The sequence below is a fragment of the Triticum aestivum genome, chromosome 7B (assembly GCF_018294505.1).
Source record: "Triticum aestivum cultivar Chinese Spring chromosome 7B, IWGSC CS RefSeq v2.1, whole genome shotgun sequence".
Lineage (NCBI taxonomy): Eukaryota > Viridiplantae > Streptophyta > Magnoliopsida > Poales > Poaceae > Triticum > Triticum aestivum.
In genome coordinates this window covers 364,062,635-364,082,757 of record NC_057813.1, presented here as the reverse complement: position 1 = coordinate 364,082,757, position 20,123 = coordinate 364,062,635, and positions in this window count along the sequence as shown.

Here is a 20,123-nt window from a genome sequence, read left to right as displayed (position 1 = left end):
GTCCGTAGGACGAACAACAATCATACCATAGGCTAGATTCAAGGGTTTAGCCACTCCGATCTCGTGGTAGATCTACTCTTGTACTACCCATATCATCAATATTAATCAAGCAGGAGTAGGGTTTTACCTCCATCGAGAGGGCCCGAACCTGGGTAAAAACATCGTGTCCCTTGTCTCCTGTTACCATCCGCCTAGACGCACAGTTCGGGACCCCCTACCCGAGATCCGCCGGTTTTGACACCGACATTGGTGCTTTCATTGAGAGTTCCTCTGTGTCGTCGCCTTTTAGGCCCGATGGCTTCTTCGCTCGTCAATCGCGATGCGGTCCGGGATGAGACTTTTCTCCCCGGACAGATCTTCGTATTCGGCGGCTTCGCACTGCGGGCCGACTCGTTCGGCCATCTGGAGCAGATCGAAGCTACGCCCCTGGCCATCAGGTCAGGTTTGGAAGCTTGAACTACACGGCCGACATCCGCGGGGACTTGATCTTCGACGGATTCGAGCCACAACCGGGCGCGCCGCACTGTCATGATGGGCACGATTTAGCTCTGTAATCGGACAACGCCCAGAGCGTCACTCAGGTGTCTGCTCCGACCATTAGCTCGGAGCCCACTACGCCAGTCGGGGACGGACGGTTGGACGCCACCCCGGATACTGCAATCTCTACGGTGATAGAGCCGGATACCAGCCTAGTCCCTCGCAAGGCCCGTGACTCCAAGGTGCCGGACTCCGATCCGGACTCCGTAAATCCCGCACCTCTCCGGTTAAGCCCGATTGGGCTCCGGTCATGGAGTTCACCGCCACGGATGTCTTTCAGCACTCACCTTCAGGGAACATCCTGAATTCGTTAAAGCCTCTCTCTTTGTCAGGAGAGCCCTAGCCGGACTACGGCCAACACGGTTGGGACGCGGACGACGAAGAAATTTGTAGCCCACCCACCACCCACTTTGTAGCCACTGTCGATGATTTAACCGACATGCTCGACTTCGACTCCGAAGACATCGACGGCATGGACGCCGATGAAGGAGACGATCAAGAACCAGTGCCTATAGGGAACTGGAAAGCCACCTCGTCATATGACATATACATGGTGGACACCCCTAAAGCGGGGGATGGCGAGGAGAAAACGGAGGATGACCCCTCCAAGAAGCAACCCAAGCGCCGACGTCAGCGGCGCCGCTCTAAGTCCCGCCAAAGCAAAAACGGCGATTCCGGCACCGGAGATAACAATACGCCGGACAGTGCCGAAGACAACCCCCTCCAGCAGGATTTAGTGCAGGAGGACGAAGGAGCCAGCCCTCATGAGAGAGCGGCCGACAAAGAGGATGAGGACGACAATTACATGCCTCCCTCCGAAGACGAGGCAAGCCTCGACGACGATGAATTCGTCGTGCCAGAGGATCCCGTCGAGCAAGAGCGTTTCAAACGCAGACTCGTAGCCACGGCAAGCAGCCTCAAGAAGAAACAGCAGCAGCTTAGAGCTGACCAAGACTTGCTAGCCGACAGATGGACCGAAGTCCTGGCGGCCGAAGAGTATAAACTAGAACGCCCATCCAAGAGCTACCCGAAGCGCAGGCTGCTTCCCCAACTTGAGGAGGAAGCAACTAAACCTACATCACCAGCGTACGATGCGCCCGATCGGCCACCCCGTGGCCGCGATAGAGAGGCCTTCAGGCCCTCAACCCAAGCCGCACCCCGACACCGCTCAAAACATACCAGAGTACGGGGAGACGCAACAGACCTGCGAGACATCTTGGAGAATAAGGCAAGGCAAACAAGATCGATCTACGGATCGCATGGGCGCCCCGCTTCACGTGACGCTAGCCGTCACGCCGGACATAATAAGTATGGCCCGGCCGAATACAACAGACCAAGCTCGTCCGAGCTGCGTCGCGATATAGCCCAGTACAGGGGCGCCGCACACCCACTATGCTTCACAGACGAAGTAATGGATCATCAAATCCCCGAGGGCTTCAAGCCCGTAAACATCGAATCATACGATGGCACAACAGATCCTGCGGTATGGATCGAGGATTATCTCCTTCACATCCACATGGCCCGTGGTGATGATCTACACGCCATCAAATACCTCCCGCTCAAGCTTAAAGGACCAGCTCGACATTGGCTTAATAGCCTGCCAGCAGAGTCAATTAGTTGTTGGGAGGACCTGGAATCCGCATTCCTTGACAACTTCCAGGGCACGTATGTGCGACCACCAGACGCCGATGACCTAAGCCACATAATCCAGCAGCCAGAGGAATCGGCCAGACAATTCTGGACACGGTTCCTGACCAAGAAAAACCAAATAGTCGATTGTCCGGACGCCGAGGCCCTCGCAGCCTTCAGACACAACATCCGAGACGAGTGGCTTGCCCGGCACCTAGGACAGGAAAAGCCGAAGCCTATGGCAGCCCTCACGACACTCATGACCCGCTTCTGCGCGGGAGAAGACAGCTGGCTAGCTCGTAGCAATAACATAAGCAAGAGCCCGGCAATTCGGATACCAAGGATAACAACGGCAGGTCACGCCGCAACAAGCATAAGCGCCGCATTAACGGTGACAATACTGAAGATACGACAGTCAATGCCGGATTCAAAGGCTCTAAACCGGGTCAGCGGAAGAAGCCATTCAAACGAAACCCTCAGGACCCATCCAGCTTAGACCGGATACTTGATCGCTCGTGCCAGATACACGGCACCCCCGAACAGCCAGCCAATCACACCAACAGGGATTGTTGGGTGTTCAAGCAGGCAGGCAAGATAAGTGCCGAGACCAGAGACAAGGGGCTACATAGCGATGACGAGGAGGGGCCCCGGCCGCCGAACAACAAAGGACAGAAGGGATTTCCCCCGCAAGTTCGGACGGTGAATATGATATACGCAACCCACATCCCCAAAAGGGAGCGGAAGCGTGCTCTCAAGGACGTCTATGCGCTGGAGCCAGTCGCCCCAAAGTTCAACCCATGGTCCTCCTGCCCGATCACTTTCGATCGACGGGACCATCCCACCAGCATCCGTCACGGCGGATTCGCCGCACTGGTCCTAGACCCAATTATCGACGGATTCCACCTTACCAGAGTCCTAATGGACGGCGGCAGTAGCCTGAACCTGCTTTACCAGGACACAGTGCAAAAAATGGGCATCGATCCTTCAAGGATTAAACCCACAAAGACAACCTTCAAAGGTGTCATACCAGGGGTAGAAGCTAGCTGTACAGGCTCGGTCACACTCGAGGTGGTCTTCGGATCACCGGATAACTTCCGGAGCGAGGATTTAATCTTCGACATAGTCCCATTCCGCAGCGGCTATCACGCCCTGCTCGGACGAACCGCATTTGCAAAATTCAATGCGGTGCCGCACTACGCATATCTCAAGCTCAAGATGCCAGGACCTCGCGGAGTCATCACGGTAAATGGAAACACCGAACGCTCTCTCCGAACGGAGGAGCACACGGCGGCCCTGGCGGCGGAAGTACAGAGTAGCCTCTCAAGGCAGTTCTCCAATCCAGGCGCCAAACGTCCGGACAACGTCAAGCGAGCCCGAAGTAACCTACAACAAATCTGGCTGGCACGTTCCGAGCAAGCATAGCAGTGTGGCCCCAACCCCAGCCCCCGCCAAACGGCAATACTGGTACCACGCGTACATAATTACGCCTTAGAGATACCATGGGCATAAGGGGAGGGGCACAACAACGGCACGCCCAGAATGCGGCTCAACCGCACTAGGGGGCTCCCTATTTCGCCGTTTTCCTTTTCACACACTTTCAGGACCCAACGATTCGGAAGGCCTGTCCGGCAATACTCTCGCCGAACCAACGATGCAATAGCCAGGGAGGAAGCAAGCCACGTCAAAAGTCAAGGTGGTCTCTATAACGAGTTTAATACCTGTTTCTCTTACAATCCTGCAGCTTGCCCCTGAAGGGGAATATGTCAAATACTCCCATCTCTTGCTTACCGCACTTTTTGTATCGTTCTGCTTTCGCAGCAGCCCTTTTTTAATGAACAATATATAGCTCTTACCTATTATTGTACTTATTATTTTTATATGCAAATATGTTCAGTCATGACACTATGCAACCGTACACTTTGGTACGGATAATACACCAGGGGCTTACAACACCCCATAACATGGTGTGAGAAGACCGAACACTCTAACAAGTGCGGCACCCCGAACTTATAGCACTATATGCATCGGCTCCGAATCATGTCTTTGGTCAATAGTTGGGTTTGCCCGGCTCCCATGTTTTGGTACCTTACGTTCCGCATTGTTGGCTAAGGTAGCGCTGGGAGAACTACTGCGATTGTGCCCCAGTTGAGCTGGGTTAACACCTCAGTAGAGAAAGCTAAAACTGACTGTCATGATAGTGCGAGAGACCGGTCGCTGTTCGCGAGGTTTTTTCGAGTCCTTAAAGACTTATGCCGCTTCAAGCGAGGAACCGGACTTATCCGGCCTAGGCGTGGATAGCGCCCCGAACTCGGTCTTCCGAATACTAGGGGCTTCGCCGAAATTTAAAATTATAGAATTCTATGGCTAAGTGAGAGTGATAAAGCATTATAAGTCCGATGGCCTGGTTTGTTGTGCTGAACGCCTCCCTAGATGGACCCAAGAATGGGAACAAGAGTGCTCAGGTTTATCCCGAACACCCTAGCACTCGTGGCATGGGGGTCAAAGCCGACGACTTGCATCTCTCAGATTTGATAAATGGCCGCACTGAAGGTAATATTTTAAATTAACAAGCGTTGCTTAACGCATATGAACAAAGCTTCAGCGTACAGGATAACAAATGCGAGTTTACTCAAAAATTACATCTTTGGAGCACTCATCCGCTATACGGCGGGCAACCTTCAGAACGCCATTATAATACATCTCGGGCGTACGATACTCCTTGCCCGGCGGTGGCGCGTCCGTCAACAGCTTCTCCGCGTCTAGCTTGCCCTAGTGCACCTTAGCACGGGCAAGGGCCCGACGGGCACCTTCAATACAAACGGAGCGCTTGACGACCTCAATCCACGGACACGCGTCCACCAGCCGCCGCACCAGACCGAAGTAGCTCCCAGGCATGACTTCTCCAGGCCACAGCCGAGCTATGAGGCCCTTCATGGCCTGTTCGGCCACCTTGTGGAGCTCAACCAGCTGCTTCAGCTGGTCGCTCAGGGGCACCGGATGTTCGGCCTCAGCATACTGAGACCAGAACACTTTTTCCGTCGAGCTCCCCTCTTCGGCTCGGTAGTATGCGGCGGCATCAGACACACTACGGGGCAGATCGGCGAACGCTCCTGGAGAGCTCCGGATTCGGGTAAGTAGCAGATAATTAACTTTTATATTTTTGCTTTGCATAAAGAATGCCTTACCCGCCGCTATCTTCTTCATCGCCTCGATCTCCTGAAGGGCCTTCTGGGCTTCGGCCTTAGCGGTCTTGGCACTCTCAAGAGCCAAGGCAAGCTCGGACTCTCGAGTCTTCGAGTCACGCTCCAAACTCTCGTGTTTTTCCACGAGAGCCTGGAGCTCTTGCCGCACCTCCGCCACCCGCGCCTCCTGCTTCTCTCGCTCGGTGCGCTCCAAGGCCGCACTCTTTTCGGCCTTCGAAACCGCCTATTTCAGGGTCGCCACCTCGGTCGTGGCTCCTGCAACATTAACGTTGGTCCTGTTATTATTATGCAACCAAGTATTTCTATATACATTTACAGGAGGTACTACGTACCCTCTTTATCCTCGAGCTGCTTCTTGGCACGGCCGAGCTCGCTCTCGGACCGCTCGAGGCTTTCCTTCAAGGCATTGACCTCCGCAGTCAGTGCGGCAGAGGTCAGCAGCGCAGCCTGCATTCCCATATTGACATATTTCTATTAGACTCCTGCGTATATCTTTTGAGATCCTCAGTTCGGCTTTTCTTTCCGAACACCGAACTAAGCATCAGGGGCTACTGTCTATGCGGTAACATTTTTATATATGTTTTTGAACACATACCTCAAAGCCCGTTAACAGGCTTGTGCAGGCTTCCGTCAGCCCGCTCTTGGCGGACTGAACCTTCTGAATCACTGCACTCATAACAGTGCGGTGTTCTTCGTCGATGGAGGCACCATTAAGCTCCTCCAGCAAATTAACCGGCACCTCCGGGTGGACGGAAGTCGCCGGCGTCGTAGGTTTGCCCTTCTTATGAAGGCGCCGCCTGTCGGGCTCTGGAACCACTGATGGTTCCGGAGCAGTGTCCGGCCCAGGGCCGGACTTAGATCCCTCCGGGGCTTTACCCCCTTTGGGCTGGGAGTCCGGAAGGTCGCCTTGTGGCGCTTCCAGGACCACCTCCTCCTGGTTTTGTCCCCTACGGGACTCCGCCTCAGCATCGCCTGTAGGGAGAGGGGAGGAGGCCATCGGAAGTGAAGCGCTATTCACATCCGACGAATTCAGAGATCCGCTCGACGAATCGCCAAGCTGAGCTCTGGGCGGACTGCATGATTAGCTTCGGTGTTACAAGCTATCAAATAATAAAGGAGTGCAATAATTCATTCGGGTAGCCAGACACTTACGACTTTGCCAGGGGCTTGACCCTGGATGGCCAGTCCTCCTCGCCGTATTCGGCGTCGGGGGCGTAGTCCGGCAGAAGGGGCTTCCCCTTCTTGGACCCTCCGGCTTCCCCAGTTGGGGCGGCCTTTCTCTTCTTTCCTACCCCCGCTGGAGGGGGAGAGGCATCTTCTTCTTTCTCCTCCTCATCTTCGGAGGCGGAGGGCACGTTGGAGCCGTCGGGCAAATCCGACGACACCGGGCGCCGGGAACTCCTTCGGGTACTCGTGGCCTTCTCCTTGGCCTTCTTCTCCGGCACCACATGGGGTGCCGAAACCAGTAGCTTCGCTAAGTGTGCGTCTACTGGGCCTTCGGGCAAAGGGGCCAGACAGTCAAACTGTCCGTATGTCCTCTTCCAATCCTGTCAAAGGAACGGGAGTTTAGATCCCACATAAGGTCACGCTATGAAATGCGGATATCCCGTAAGGGACTAAAGGTAAGCTTACTTCGGAGGCTTGATGTTTGGCGCAGAACCCGCGATCCTCGGTGATGGGAGGGGAGACCTCGGAGCTTTTGAAAAGCACCTTCTAGGCGTCCTCGTGCTTCGTTTCGAAGAGCCGGGATAGAGTCTGGTGTCGGGCCGGGTCATACTCCCACAAATTGAAGTCCCGTCGTTGACACGGGAGTATCCGGTGGAAGAGCATGACCCGGACCACGTTGACAAGTTTGACCTTATTGGCCAACAGGTCTCGGACGCAGGTTTGGAGTCCGGTCACCTCTTTAGGATTGCCGCACGACAGGCCCATCTCTTTCCAAGATGTGAGCCGGGTGGGGATGCCGGATCGAAATTCAGGGGCCGCTGCCCATTTAGGGTCACGCGGCTCGGTAATATAAACCACCTAGATTGCCACCCTTTGATGGTTTCCACGAAGGCACCCTCGAGCCAGGTGACGTTGGCTATCTTGCCCACCATGGCACCTCCGCATTCCGCCTGTCGGCCTTGCACGACCTTCGGCTTGACGCTGAAGATCTTCAGCCATAGGCCAAAGTGGGGCTGGATGCGGAAGAAGGCCTCGCACACGACGATAAATGCCGAGATATTGAGGATGAAGTTCGGGGCCAGATCGTGGAAGTCCAGGCCGTAGTAGAACATGAGCCCCCGGACGAACGGGTGAAGAGGAAAACCCAGTCCGCGGAGGAAATGGGGAAGAAAAACAACCCTCTCATGGGGCCTGGGGGTGGGGATGAGTTGCCCCGCATCTGGGAGCCGGTGCGCGATGTCGTTAGACAAGTATCCGGCCTTCCTCGGGTTTTTGATTTGTCCCTCCGTGATGGAGGAGGCCATCCATCTACCTCCCGCTCCTGACATGGTTGGAGAAGGTTGAGGTGGGAAGTGCGGGCTTGGGCGCTGGAGCTCGAGCGCGCAGGGACGGATAAGCAGAGGAGGAAGAGGGCGTGAATGGAAAGGGCGGATTCTTATCCCCTTATATGGGCGGCCAAAACTACGAGCCCCCCACCGGCCTAATAAAACTCGCTTATCCCCCAAGCGCCGCGGTTAATGGCGCGGTTGGGTTACCCACACCCGTATTGATGAGAATCCCGGAATAAGGGGACACGATCTCTGCTTTGACAAGACGTGCCAAGGAAACCGCCTCGCTAAACGCGCTGAGGTGGAACAATAAAATGAATAAAGAGCCTGGCTGTGGCATGATGTCACGCCACGGAATACGTCAGCAGATCCGATTGATACAAATATTATTCTCTCTACGAAGGAATGTGGAACTTATTTTGCAGAGCCGGACACTACCCTGGTGTTCAACATCTTCTATGAAATATTCGGAGGAGGAACCCGCCTTGCAATGCCGAAGACAACTTGCGCGCCGGACTCGTCGTCATTGAAGCCTGGTTCAGGGGCTACTGAGGGAGTCCTGGATTAGGGGGTGTCCGGATGGCCGGACTAAGACCTTTGGCCGGACTCCCGGACTATGAAGATACAAGATTGAAGACTCCGTCCCGTGTCCGGATGGGACTTTCCTTGGCGTGGAAGGCAAGCTTGGCGATACGATATGAAGATCTCCTCCCATTGTAACCGACTCTGTGTAACCCTAGCCCTCTCCGGTGTCTATATAAACCGGAGAGTTTTAGTCCGTAGGACGAACAACAATCATACCATAGGCTAGATTCTAGGGTTTAGCCACTCCGATCTCGTGGTAGATCTACTCTTGTACTACCCATATCATCAATATTAATCAAGCAGGAGTAGGGTTTTACCTCCATCGAGAGGGCCCGAACCTGCGTAAAAACATCGTGTCCCTTGTCTCCTATTACCATCCACCTAGACGCACAGTTCGGGACCCCCTACCCGAGATCCGCCGGTTTTGACACCGACAATGGTCCTTGGAACTCCATGCAGACATACGATCCTGGTCATGTGTATCTTTGCCAACTTAGCACTTGTATAAGTGGTATTCACTGGGATGAAATGAGCTACTTTCGTCAATCGATCGACTACAACCCATATAGAGTCATAGCCTGAGAGCGTCCTGGGCAATCCAGTGATAAAATCCATGCCAAGCTTGTCCCACTTCCATTCGGGTATCGACAATGGCTGTAGCAATCCTGCTGGCTTCTGATGCTCTGCCTTAACTCTCTAACATACATCACATACTGCTACATACTCGGCAATATCCTTCTTCATTCATGTCCACCAGAAACTTTCCTTCAAATCTAGATACATCTTAGTGCTTCCTGGGTGAATCGAATACGGCGCATCATGGGCCTCCTGCAGAATCAACTTCCTAATCTCGGGGTTATTAGGCACATATACGCAATCCTCAAACCATAAAGTATCGTGCTCATCCTCACGAAATCCTTTAGCCTTTCCTTTGCTCATCCTTTCCTTTATCTCGGCAATCTCCTTGTCAGTCTTCTAGGATTCTCTGATCTTGCCCATCAAAGTGGACTGAATTTCCAATGTTGCTACATAACCTCTTGGAACTATTTCCAAACATAGCTCGTGAAGATCCTTTGCTAACTCCTTGGGTAATCCTCCGGTCATGAGTGTATTAACATAACTCTTGCGACTCAATGCATCGGCTACTACATTAGCCTTGCCGGGATGATAATGCAATTTCATATCATAATCCTTAATGAGCTCCAACCATCTCCTTTGCCTGAGATTCAACTCCTTCTGTGTGAACATATATTTCAAACTCTTATGATCCATGTATACCTCATAGTGGTTTTCGATGAGAAAAAGTCTCCATGTCTCCAACGCATGGACTACGACTGCTAACTCCAAAGCATGTATAGCATAATTTTGCTCATGGGTTTTAAGCTGTCGTGAGGCATATGAAACAACTCTTCCCTCCTGCATAAGTTCTGCTCCAAGTCCTCGACGTGAAGCGTCGCAATACACTTGATAATCCTTTCATTGGTCTAGGCGAATCAACACTGGGGCTGTAACCAAATGTTTATTCAACTCCTGAAAACTGCCTTCATGCTCCTCAGTCCATTTAAACTTGGTGTCCTTCTTCAACAACTCTATCATGGGTTTAGCAATCCTGGAGAAATTCTCAATGAACCTCCGATAATATCATGTGAGTCCAAGAAAACTCCGGATCTCTCCAACTGATGTGGGTGCCACCCATTTAGTCACAGAAACAACCTTGGTGGGGTCTACTGCTATTCCTTCTCCGGATATAACATGTCCGAGAAATCCAACTTCCTTCAACCAAAACTTACACTTGCTGAACTTGGCATACAACTGATGTTCCCTGACCTTCTCAAGGACAAAACACAAATGTTCCTTTTGCTCCTCTTCATTCTTCGAGTAGACCAATATATCATCAATGAACACCACGACGAACTTATCCAAAACCTCCATAAACACTTTGTTCATCATGATCATGAAATAGGCAGGCGTGTTAGTCAGACCAAATGACATAACAGTATACTCGTATAGCCCGTACCTTGTGGTAAAAGCTATCTTAGGTATATCCTGCTCTCGAATCTTCAGTTGGTGGTATCCTGATCGCAAATTGCTCTTGGAAAATACTTTAGCTCCTTGCAACTGGTCAAACAAGTCATTGACCATCAGCAGTCGGTACTTGTTCTTGATCGTCACTTCATTCAACACACGATAATCAACAACCATCCTTAATGATCCATCCTTCTTCTCCACTAGAAGTACTGGGGCTCCCCAAGGTGAGGAACTTGGTCGAATGTAACCTTTATCCAGTAACTCCTTAATTTGCTTCTTAATTTCCTCCAAATCCTTTGCGGCCATCCGATACGGTCTATTTGATATTGGCCCCGTGCCTGGCATAGCTCAATCAGAAACTCAATGTCTCGATCCGGTTGCATGCCTGGCAACTCCTCCGGAAATACGTCGGGGTAATCCTTCACCATTAGTACTTCCTCCTGTACAACTCCTGATAAGGAATTCACTTGAGGCCTCTTCGGCACATGTCGGGATACATACTTAATCCTTCTTCCTTCTGGGGTGGTGAGCATAATTGACTTACTAGCGCAATCGATGTTTCCTCCATACAACGATAACCAACCCATACCCAAAATCACATCGAACCCTTGTGACTCCAGAATTATAAAATCCGAGGGGAAAACATGCCTACCTATGGTCAATGGCATCTGGAAATACCCTTGGGTTGCCATATGCTCCGCTCCTGGCAAGCTTACCAACATAGGCGTCCTATGAACTTTGGTGGGCAACTTATACTTATCCACAAATCCCCTTGATATGTATGAATGCGATGCACCCGTATCAAAAAGAACAATTGCAGTAAATGACTTAACCAAAAACTTACCTATAACTGCATCTGGCTGCTCTTCAACCTCGTCCATGCTAACGTGGTTCACTTGTCCCCTGTTGAAAGGGTTGGGCTTCTTTCCAGAGCTTCCATTGCCATTTCCATTCTTTGCTTCAGAACATTCGGTGGCGTAATGTCCATTCTTCCCACACTTGAAACAATTAATATGACTTAGATCCTTCTTGGCGGGTGTTGCTGGGTTGGAACGGTTCTCACTGCTGCTTCCTCCATTCCCATTCCCATTCATGGGGCCACTATGGTTATGTAAACTTCCTCCATTGGTAGTGTAGCCTCCATGGTTATGGTGAATGTGTCCTCCCGAGTTCGGGGTAAAATGAGGTCTCTGCTGAGCTCCTCAATTGTACTTCTCTTGTCCATACTTCCTCTTGCGGCTCTCTATCTGCTGCTGCTTCCCTTCAATCATAAGAGCTCTATCTACCAGCTCCTGGTAGTTGTTGAATGTTGCCACCATAAACTGCATACTCAGCTCATCATTTGGTACTTCCAGAAACTTCTCCTACTTAGCGGCATCTGTAGCTACGTCATCTGGGGCATAGTGTGCTAACTTACTAAACTCATCCACATACTGGCCCACTGTGCGTCCTCCTTGGCGCAAGTTGTGAAACTCGCGCTTCTTCATGTTCATAGCTCCTGCTGAAACATGGGCAGTGTGGAAAGCCTGCTGAAACTGATCTCATGTAATAGTGTCAATGGGGTAAGTGGCTGTGAAATTCTCCAACCATGATGCTGCGGGTCCATCAAGCTGATGTGCGGCAAAACACACTCTCTTCGCATATATGCATCCTACAGTGGTCAGCTCCCTTCCAATCTTGTGGAGCCAATCGTCTGCAACAATCGGCTCGGTGCTACTAGAGAACACCAGCAGATTCAGCCTTAGGAAACGGTCTAGGTGATCAACAGGTGGTGGTGGTGGTGGGTTGTTGTTGTTGTTGTTGTTGTTGTTGTTGTTGTTGCATTGGTTCTGATTCTGAACTAGTAGCTGCATCAGGGTATTTTGCTGCTGGATCAACTGAGTGAACTCTGGTGGAAAAGCAAATCCATTGTCACATCTCGGAGGCATTTGAAGGGTTTAGAAAAGGTGATAAAATAGAATAGAATGAGGTCTAAAGGGAAAACACTAACTATATGCACATGAGGCAAGCACACTCATATCACACCAATCAATTCAAACAAGGGCATACAATCGGTCTAACTATCATTACAAAAGTGCTCGGGCTAATACTATATACATGGGGTATACTACTAATAGTATGGTGTTCGACTAGAAGTTTTGATCATTGGAAGACTCCATGATATCTGCTCCAGCTTCGTGTTCATAGTCATCATCCCTATCATCGGGGGTCAGAATCGGTGTCGTCGATGATGATGTAGTCCTCCGAACGAATGTCCTTGGAATGGTCGTCATCTCCTCCTGGCGCGGGGTCTCCCAAGAATACTCCTAGCTTCCTCGTCATGTCATCATTCTTCTCCACTAGTATCATCATTTCCTCCTCATATCGGTCGCATGTAGACTTGAGTTCCTCCTCTAGCACCATAATCCCGGTAATTGCTTTTTCTTCAGATCTATCATGCTTGTGCACATCTGGTTCTCCTGGCGAGGAATGTGCTGGTTTAACTCCTTGATGAAAGCTTCAATGGACCTGCCTCTCCTGGTGCTAATCAACTCCCATTGCTCATCTCGGCGCCCACTTATCTAGTAGATAGTGTCCTTAAGATGCTTGTGATAAACTTCTTCAATGCGTCCCATGGCGATGTGGGCTGCCATGCTCTTTCCTAGACTCCAGATTGGTGCATCAAAGAAAAATTCTATGGGTTCAGTAACTCCCATGAATGTCCTTCCTGGAACTTTAACTCGAATCATCCAACGCTCCTCTTCTGGAAAAGTGGTGATGTAGGTCCCGGTGAAGGTTGGTATTCCGATGTTTAGGTACCTAGTGACTTCCTTCAAGTGTCGCCCAAAAGGTGTGTCTTCATCCGGTTGTGTAAACTTGTTCCTTGAGTCCGCCATCCTATATAGTGGAAAAGGGAGAGGAGTCAGAAATGAGTAGAGAAGAGTAACCTATGGTTTAACTTAGTGGTCGTGTCCTACAGTCAGCGTGTGCTCTGATACCATCTTGTAGCCACATGATAATCTTCTCTAGTCATTTCTAATCCTCCTCTGTTTCTATTCTATAGATGTTGGGCCCCGGGAAAAAGTTCACTCGGCCGGATGACGACACCCCTTTCAGACGACACTTGAAGCAAGTCATAAATTACCTGAACATCGATCTACCAAGCTTCACCGAAATCTTCACTGCAACTTTACCAGAAGAGGAGCGCTAGAGGATCAAAGTTCGTGTACCTGGAAGGACATCTGCACCAACTACCGAGCCCATTGAGTTTAACTTGGATGCACCAACTTGGAGCTTAGGAAAGAGCATGGCATCCCACATCACCTTTGGACGCATTTGTGAGGTTTACCACAAGGATCTTGAAGACACCGTCTATCCGATATGTTGATGCTGAGATGAGAAATGGGAGATGATTCATACCAGGAAGGATGGATCAATTGTAGTGTACATTCAACAGATGGATAAACATGTTCGTCGATACGAGAATCAGATGTGTGCTATCATGAAGAAGATCAACTCTAGTATACTTTGGTTCGGCGGTATTGTTGGATGAAGCGGCCCGGACCGACATTACGTGTACGCTTACGTGAGACTAGTTCTACCGACGTGCTTTGCACATAGGTGGCTAGCGGATGTCAGTTTCTCCACCGTTAGTTGAACCCAATGTGGCTATGATAGTCCTTGAGAAGGTTAAAACAACACTAACTTGACGAAATATCGTTGTGGTTTTGATGCGTAGGTAAGAACGGTTCTTGCTCAGCCCGTAGCAGCCATGTAAAACTTGCAACAACAATGTAGAGGACGTCTAACTTGTTTTTGCAGGGCATGTTGTGATGTGATATGGTCAAGACATGATGCTACATTTTATTGTATGAGATGATCATGTTTTGTAACAAAGTTATCGGCAACTGATAGGAGCCATATGGTTGTCGCTTTATTGTATGCAATGCAATCACCCTGTAATTTCTTTACACTATCGCTAAGCGGTAGCGATAGTCGTAGAAGCAATAGTTGTCAAGACGACAACGATTCTACGATGAAGATCGAGGTATCGCGCCGGTGACGATGGTGATCATGACAGTGCTTTGAAGATGGAGATCAAAGGCACAAGATGATGATGGCCATATCATATCACCTATATTGATTGCATGTGATGTTTATCTTTTATGCATCTTATTTTGCTTGGATTGACGGTAGCATTATAAGATGATCTCTCACTAAATTTCAAGGTATAAGTGTTCTCCTTGAGTATGCACCGTTGCCAAAGTTCGTCGTGCCGAGACAACACGTGATGATCGGGTGTGATAAGCTCAACGTTCACATACAACGGGTGCAAGCTAGTTTTGCACACGCAGAAATACTTGGGTTAAACTTGATGAGCGTAGCATATGCAGATATGGCCTCGGACCACTAAGACCGAAAGGTCGAACGTGAATCATATAGTAGATATGATCGACATAGTGATGCTCACCATTGAAAACTACTCCATCTCACGTGATGATCGGTTTTGGTTTAGTTGATTTGGATCACGTGATCACTTCGATGATTAGAGGGATGTATATCTAAGTGGTAGTTCTTAAGTAATATGATTAATTGAACTTAAATTTATCATGAACTTAATACATGATAGTATTTTGCTTGTCTATGTTGTTGTAGATAGATTGCCCGTGCCGTTGTTCCGTTGAGTTTTAATGCGTTCCTTGAGAAAGCTAAGTTGAAAGATGATGGTAGCAATTACACGGACTGGGTCCGTAACTTTAGGATTATCCTCATTGCTACACAGAAGAATTATGTCCTAGAAGCACCACTGGGTGCCAGGCCTACTGCAGATGCAACTGACGACGTTAAGAACGTCCGGCAGAGCAAAGGTGATGACTAATCGATAGTTCAATGTGCCATGCTTTACGGCTTAGAACCGGGACTTCAACAACATTTTGAACATCCTGGAGCATATGAGATGTCCCAGGAGCTGAAGTTAATATTTCAAGCAAATGCCCGCATTGAGATATATGACGTCTCCAATAAGTTCTATTGCTGCAAGATGGAGGAGAATAGTTCTGTGAGTGAACATAGACTCAAAATGTCTGGGTATAATAATCACTTGATTCAACTAGGAGTTAATCTTCCTGATGATAGTGTCATTGACAGAATTCTTCAATCATTGCCACCAAGCTACAAGAGCTTCGTGATGAACTATAATATGCAAGGGATGAACAAGACAATTCCCATGCTCTTCGCAATGCTAAAGGTAGTGGAGGTAGAAATCAAGAAGGAGCATCAAGTGTTGATGTTCAATAAGACCACCAGTTTCAAGAAAAAGGGTAAAGGGAAGAAGAAGGTGAACTTCAAGAAGAACGGCAAACAAGTTGCTGCTCAAGAGAAGAAACCTAAATCTGGACCTAAGCCTGAGACTGAGTGCTTCTACTGCAAAGGGACTGGCCACTGGAAGCAGAACTTCCCCAAGTATTTGGCGGATAAGAAGGATGGCAAGGTGAACAAAGGTGTATGTGATATACATGTTATTGATGTGTACCTTTCTAGAGCTCGAAGTAGCACCTATGTATTTGATACTGGTTCTATTGCTAATATTTGCAACTCGGAACAGGGACTACGGATTCAGCGAAGATTGGCTAAGGATGAGGTGAGGATGCACGTGGGAAATGGTTCCAAAGTCGATGTGATCACCGTCGGCACGCTACCTCTACATCTACCTTCAGGATTAGTTTTAGACCTAAATAATTGTTATTTCGTGCTAGCGTTAAGCATGAACATTATATCTAGATTTTGTTTGATGCGAGACGGTTATTCACTTAAATCTGAGAATAATGGTTGTTTTATTTATATGAGTAATATCTTTTATAGTCATGCACACTTAAAGAGTGGTCTATTTATGTTGAATCTCGATAGTAGTGATACACATATTCATAATGTTGAAGCCAAAAGATGCAGAATTAATAATGATTGTGCAACTTATTTGTGGCACTACTGTTTAGGTCACATTGGTGTAAAGCGCATGAAGAAACTCCATACTGATGGACTTCTGGAATCACTTGATTATGAATGACTTGGTACTTGCGAACCATGCCTTATGGGCAAGATGACTAAAACACCGTTCTCCGAAACAATGGAGCGAGCAACAGATGTTGGAAATCATACATACTGATGTATGTGGTCCAATGAATATTGAGGCTCGTGGCGGGTATCGTTAGTTTCTCACTTTCACAGATGATTTAAGCAGATATGGGAATATCTACTTAATGAAACATAAGTCTGAAACATTTGAAAAGTTAAAAGAATTTCATTGTGAAGTTGAAAATCATCGTAGCAAGAAAATAAAGTTTCTACGATCTGATCGTGGAGGAGAATATTTTAGTTCGAGTTTGGTCTACATTTGAAACAATGCGGAATAGTTTCGCAACTCACGCCACCCGGAACACCACAGCGTAATGGTGTGTCCTAACGTTGTAATCATACTTTACTAGATATGGTGCGATCAATGATATCTCTTACTGATTTACCGCTATAGTTTTCGGGTTATGCTTTAGAGATGGATGCATTCACGTAAAATAGGGAACCATCAAAATCCGTTGAGACGATGCCTTATGAACTATGGTTTGGCAAGAAACCAAAGTTGTCGTTTCTTAAAGTTTGGGGCTGTGATGCTTATGTGAAAAAGCTTCAACCTGATAAGCTCGAACCCAAATCGGAGAAATGTGTCTCCATAGGATACCCAAAGGAGACTGTTGGGTACACCTTCTATCACAGATCCGAAGGCAAAACATTTGTTGTTAAAATGGATCCTTTCTAGAGAAGGAGTTTCTCTCGAAAGAAGTGAGTGGGAGGAAAGTAGAACTTGATGAGGTAATTGTACCTGCTCCCTTATTGGAAAGTAGTTCATCACAGAAACCGGTTCCTGTGATGCCTTCACCAATTAGTGAGGAAGCTAATGATATTGATCATGAAACTTTAGATCAAGTTACTACCGAACCTCGTAGGTCAACCAGAGTAAGATCCGCACTAGAGTGGTACGGTAATCCTATTCTGGTGGTCATGTTACTTGACCATGGTGAACCTACGAACTATGAGGAAGCGATGATGAGCCCAGATTCTGCAAAATGGCTTGAGGCCATGAAATCTGAGATGGGATCCATGTATGAGAACAAAGTGTGGACTTTGGTTGACTTGCTAGATGATCGGCAAGCCATCGAGAATAAATGGATCTTCAAGAAGAAGATTGACGCTGATGGTAATTTTACTGTCTATAAAGCTCGACTTGTTGTGAAAGGTTTTCGACAAGTTCAAGGGGTTGACTACGATGAGACTTTCTCACCCGTAGCGATGCTTAAGTCTGTCCGAATCATGTTAGCAATTGCCGCATTTTATGATTATGAAATTTGGCAATTGGATGTCGAAACTGCATTCCTAAATGGATTTATGGAAGAAGAGTTGTATATGATGCAACCAGAAGGTTTTGTCAATCCGAAAGGTGCTAACAAAGTGTGCACGCTCCAGTGATCCATTTATTGGACTGGTGCAAGCCTCTCGGAGTTGGAATAAACAATTTGTTAGTGTGATCAAAGAATATGGTTTTATACAGACTTTTGGAGAAGCCTGTATTTACAAGAAAGTGACTGGGAGCTCTATAGCATTTCTAATACTATATGTGGATGACATATTGTTGATTGGAAATGATATAGAATTTCTGGATAGCATAAAAAGATACTTGAATAAGAGTTTTTCAATGAAAGACCTCGGGGAAGCTGCTTACATATTGGGCATCAAGATCTATAGAGATCGATCAAGACACTTAACTGGAATTTCACAAAGCACATACCTTGACAAAGTTTTGAAAACAGTTCAAGATGGATCAAGCAAAGAAAGGGTTCTTGCCTGTGTTACAAGGTGTGAAGTTGAGTCAGACTTAATGCCCGACCACTGCAGAAGATAGAGAGAAATGAAAAATGTTCCCTATGCTTCGGCCATAGGCTCTATCATGTATGCAATGCTGTGTACTAGACCTGATGTGTGCCTTGCTATTAGTTTAGCAGGGAGGTACCAAAGTAATCCAGGAGTGGATCACTGGATAGCGGTCAAGAATATCCTGAAATACTTGAAAAGGACTAAGGATATGTTTCTCGTTTATGGGGGTGACAAAGAGCTCGTCGTAAATGGTTACGTCGATGCAAGCTTGACACTGATCCGGACGATTCTAAATCACAAACCAGATATGTGTTTATATTGAACGATGGAGCTGTCAGTTGGTGTAGTTCTAAAGAAAGCGTCGTGGCGGGATCTACGTGTGAAGTTGAGTACATAGTTGCTTCGGAAGTAGAAAATGAAGGAGTCTGGATGAAGGAGTTCATATCCGATCTAGATGTCATACCTGGTGCATCAGGTCCAATGAAAATATTTTGTGACAATACTAGTGCAATTGCCTTGGCAAAGGAATCCAGATTTCACAAGAGAACCAAGCACATCAAGAGACGCTTCAATTCCATCTGTGACCAAGTCCATGTGGGAGACATAGAGATTAGCAAGATACATACAGATCTGAATGTTGCAGACCCGTTGACTAAGCCTCTCTCATGAGCAAAACATGATCAACACCAAGACTCCATGGGTGTTAGAATCATTACTATGTAATCTAGATTATTGACTCTAGTGCAAGTGGGAGAATGAAGGAAATATGCCCTAGAGGAAATAATAAAGTTATTATTTATTTCCTTACTTCATGATAAATGTTTATTATTCATGCCAGAATTGTATTAACCGGAAACATAATACATGTGTGAATACATAGACAATAAAGTGTCACTAGTATGCCTCTACTTGTCTAGTTCATTGATCAAAGATGGTTAAGGTTTCCCAACCATAGACCTGAGTTGTCATTTGATAAACGGGATCACATCATTAGGAGAATGATGTGATTGACTTGACCAATTCTATTAGCTTAGCACTTGATCGTTTTAGTTTACTGCTATTGCTTTCGTCATGACTTATACATGTTCCTATAACTATGAGATTATGCAACCCCCGATTACCGGAGGAATGCTTTATGTGCTGCCAGACGTCACAATGTAACTGGGTGATTATAAAGGTGCTCTACAGGTGTTTCCGATGGTACTTGTTGAATTGCCATAGTTCGAGATTAGGATTTGTCACCCCGATTATCGGAGAGGTATCTCTGGGCCCTCTCGGTAATGCACATCACTATAAGCCTTGCAAGCAATGTGACTAATAAGTTAGTTGCAGGATGATGCATTACATAACGAGTAAAGAGACTTGCCGGTAATGAGATTGAGGTAGGTATTGAGATACCGAGATCTAATCTCGGGCAAGTAACATACTGACGACAATGGGAACAACGTATGTTGTTATGCGGTTTGACCGATAAAGATCTTCGTAGAATATGTAGGAGCCAATATGAGCATCCAGGTTCCGCTATTGGTTATTGACCGAAGACGTGTCTCGGTCATGTCTACATAGTTCTAGAACCCGTAGGGTCCGCACGCTTAATGTTCGATGACCATCGGTATTATGAGTTTATGTGTTTTGATGTACCGAAGATAGTTTGGAGCCCCGGATATGATCACAGACATGATGAGGAGTCTCGAAATGGTTGAGACATAAAGATCGATATATTGGATGACTATGTTTGGACTTCGAA